We start from the raw sequence: 4,555 nt of genomic DNA, 5'->3' as shown, positions 1-4,555 counted from the left end.
ACGCCATATTGAACTTGGCGCATGCGTGACCCAATCGGGCCACACAAGTCTGCCAAGTTTCGTCGCTGTGGCACACCTACTCCGAGAGATAATCGCGACTTCAGGCTCCTATTATGGGGTAACGGGGCCAATACGGGCCAGTTAGCGTACCTTCGGCGACACTTTCACCGGAAGCGATGGCACTGAAACGCCATATTGAACTTGGCGCATGCGTGACCCATCGGGCCACACAAGTCTGCCAAGTTTCGTCGCTGTGGCTCACCTACTCCGAGAGATAATCGGGACTTCAGGCTCCTATTATGGGGTAACGGGGCCAATACGGGCCAGTGAGCGTACCTTCGGCGACACTTTGACCGGAAGCGATTGCACTGAGACGCCATATTGAACTTGGCGCATACGTGACCCATCGGGCCACACAAGTCTGCCAAGTTTCGTCGCTGTGGCACACCTACTCCGAGAGATAATCGCGACTTCAGGCTCCTATTATGGGGTAACGGGGCCAATACGGGCCAGTTAGCGTACCTTCGGCGACACTTTCACCGGAAGCGATGGCACTGAGACGCCATATTGAACTTGGCGCATGCGTGACCCATCGGGCCACACAAGTCTGCCAAGTTTCGTCGCTGTGGCACACCTACTCCGAGAGATAATCGGGACTTCAGGCTCCTATTATGGGGTAACGGGGCCAATACGGGCCAGTTAGCGTACCTTCATCGACACTTTCACCGGAAGCGATGGCACTGAGACGCCATATTGGACTTTTGGCATGCGTGACCCATCGGGCCACACAAGTCTGCCAAGTTTCGTCGCTGTGGCATACCTTCTCCGAGAGATAATCGCGACATCAGGCTCCTATTATGGGGTAACGGGGCCAATACGGGCCAGTTAGCGTACCTTCGGCGACACTTTCACCGGAAGCGATGGCACTGAGACGCCATATTGAACTTGGCGCATGCGTGACCCAACGGGCCACACAAGTCTGCCAAGTTTCGTCGCTGTGGCACACCTACTCCGAGAGATAATCGCGACTTCAGGCTCCTATTATGGGGTAACGGGGCCAATACGGGCCAGTTAGCGTACCTTCGGCGACACTTTCACCGGAAGCGATGGCACTGAGACGCCATATTGAACTTGGCGCATGCGTGACCCATCGGGCCACACAAGTCTGCCAAGTTTCGTCGCTGTGACACACCTACCCCGAGAGATAATCGGGACTTCAGGCTCCTATTATGGGGTAACGGTGCCAATACGGGCCAGTTAGCGTACCTTCATCGACACTTTCACCGGAAGCGATGGCACTGAGACGCCATATTGGACTTTTGGCATGCGTGACCCATCGGGCCACACAAGTCTGCCAAGTTTCGTCGCTTTGACATACCTACTCCGAGAGATAATCGCGACATCAGGCTCCTATTATGGGGTAACGGGGCCAATACGGGCCAGTTAGCGTACCTTCGGCGACACTTTCACCGGAAGCGATGGCACTGAGACGCCATATTGAACTTGGCGCATGCGTGACCCATCGGGCCACACAAGTCTGCCAAGTTTCGTCGCTTTGGCATACCTTCTCCGAGAGATAATCGCGACATCAGGCTCCTATTATGGGGTAACGGGGCCAATACGGGCCAGTTAGCGTACCTTCGGCGACACTTTCACCGGAAGCGATGGCACTGAGACGCCATATTGAACTTGGCGCATGCGTGACCCAACGGGTCGTTGTGTCATTTTGCAAACAAAACTGACATTGTGAATAATCCTGAAATATAATTAAAATTAACCACGAACATCACCACGAATGTCTTTATCATCAACGCTTGATTTGAAAGTGATTTAAAAAATCGTCGCATTAGGATAAGGATAGTTGAAGTTTTACTGATATCAACATAATGAGCGCGTTGTATTACCTTTAACACATCTAAACAAATAACGTAAACAATTAGGGTCGCATTAATTACTGAAAGTTTCAAATATTAGTTCTGTATTAATAATGTGAACAATTGAAGACCTTATTCTTTAAAACCTTGTAATTTGCCATATTGTACACAAGTGCATTAACATCGAAAATAATGTCGTAGACATTTGTCTGATACTGTATTAGTTTAAAACTGGCAATGCAATGTTCTGTCAGAGAACAAAAAGGTAAAAATTATCGTTAATATTCACTGTTAGGTCGTAGTTTTAAAATAATTATAATCGTGAAATGTTCAGATTAAGCATATCGAACATTTAAACTAACACTTATATTCCATAAAAATAATTTTTTTATGCTAATTGATTTGATTTGATCATGATCGTACACAAAACTAGTTTCCTCCTAGCTGAACCGAAGTTTCCCTCCTACCTGAGCCATTCGTGAAATAATTTCTTTCTATGATCACTCATGAATCAAAATCGTTGATCTACCAACACATACTTATATCGTCTCTTTAATTACATTTCCGTAGATTGACATGCTATACGCAGACGGTAGACCTGCTCAAGAGAAGGATTTCGTTATCGAAGTTGATGGTAAACAAACACGCAGAAAGACAAGAAAAGATGGTCAATATTTGGAACAAATCACATCTATACAAAGCGGCAACATAAAGGTTAAACTGATTGTATTTATCGAAAAGCATATTAAATTTGACCAACTTAATAAACTTAAATATTAATTTATTTTTATTTAAAAACACAAATAAGTGCAACACTGTCTTGCTTTGTTTTTATTGAAGGTATTTGCCCCGGGGTTTGAAAAGTTTGCAACCGAGTTGGCCCTGAAGCCGTATACTGGAGCCAGTCAAATTGTCGTCGAGAAAGTAGAACGACCGATTAGAATTATAGTCGTTTACTAGAATGTTTGATGTGGGTTTAAGCTGATTCGATATGCAGGTTTATATATTTGTTTCATTTCTTTAAGTTCTTACAGTATATTAAAGAAACATTTTGGTCAAAAGTCAATAAGCAATCATCCCAAATAAGTTGTCGAATATATGCAATTTAAATGTCAATGTTTTATATGATTTGTGTCTTTCAATTTTATTAGGAAGGTTCCTCATTTATTCGAGCCTACACAGACATCAACATGGACCAAGTTGCCAAATACACGGGTATACTAACGCTGGTAAGTATTTCATTGTTTGACCAGTGTTGTACGTCTCTATATTAACACTTAAACGTTTTGTGATGGCAATTTAATTTTAACTTTTGCGCGCCCAAGTTGTTACACTTATGTAAGTCATTTACTTTTGACCCGTGTCTAATGTTATGGCTATAGCACAAAAGCCATCGTTTTAATTTAAGTGTACGTGTCTTAGGATACACAATTCAGTTTATATTAAATAAAAATTAAAATATATTTCCACCAGGGCATTTATATTGCTAACATATTTTAATATTCCAGTTCTATATATAGCGTTCTAATGCAACTTTAAGAAAAAAAATATTTTAAAAAGTGAAATGTATTCTGCAACAGCAGAAGAGAAATCTCATTATACCATGTGGTCCAGTGAGTTTGACAAACAGTTAGATAAGAAAAATGTACTAAGAACAACACACAAATACACAAACACACAAAAATGAATTCAACTAGCGCGTAGTGGTCAATTTAAAAATGTGGGGTTAAAACAGTTCTAAGGAGTTCCTTGTATCAAGCTTAGTCTAGAGCGATTTCCAACACATTTAAGTTTATATAAAAGGTCATGAATTTCAATTTCTTTTACGATACTGTTTTCTTCTGTTTGTCTGACAAACTGTGCATGCCTTCAATCGGCACGTTTTGTATCTCTTCGAGATCGTATGTTATAAATGTTTGGCAATATTGTATCTGTTCGAGATCACGTGCTATAAATGTTTGGCCCTTTTTGTATTTATTTGAGATTGTAAGCTTTAAATGTTTGGCCCTTTTTAAATGTCACCCAGATCGTATGCTATAACTGTGTGTAACTCGTTGTATCTCCTCGAGATCGTTTTCTTAAAATGAACGCACAATCTTACTGAAGATAGCATCTCGTGGTAAAATTGTGAAGACAGTATACTCTCCGCCGATGAGAGATTCATCGTTCAAGTTGGAGCCAGACGATGAAGAGAAGATGTCACCAGTCGGCCGAGTGTTTGCTTTTTATGTGAATAACAACCAGCTTATTGCGGACTCTTCCTTTTTTGCTTACAGGCAAAATGCCGAGCACAGGTGAGACATTTGATTTGTGGGGTATACCTCTTTAACAAATTCGATACAAATACAACCATTTTTGTAAATAATGCATGACTCTATATACAAAGACAATCTGATTTGATGATATGTTGTGGTATAACTTTTATGTTACACGAATGATTTAGTTTTATATATAGCTAAAAACATACCAAAGAATCAGATGAAACGTTGAAAACTACTAAACAGTTACAATGGTTATTCTTACAAATGTATTGTTTGCTATTTCATGGCTCTTTAATAAGACACACATACATGAAAGTAATTAACAAGCCGTTGTCTAGATTTGCAATAGTGTTAGCAGATGTTTAATCATGTCTGCTCGTGTAATTATTATCTCCTATATGTAGCGAAATACTAGTTCAC

This window comes from Dreissena polymorpha, chromosome 10, assembly GCF_020536995.1.
Source record: "Dreissena polymorpha isolate Duluth1 chromosome 10, UMN_Dpol_1.0, whole genome shotgun sequence".
Taxonomy (NCBI): domain Eukaryota; kingdom Metazoa; phylum Mollusca; class Bivalvia; order Myida; family Dreissenidae; genus Dreissena; species Dreissena polymorpha.
This window is presented reverse-complemented; position numbering follows the sequence as displayed.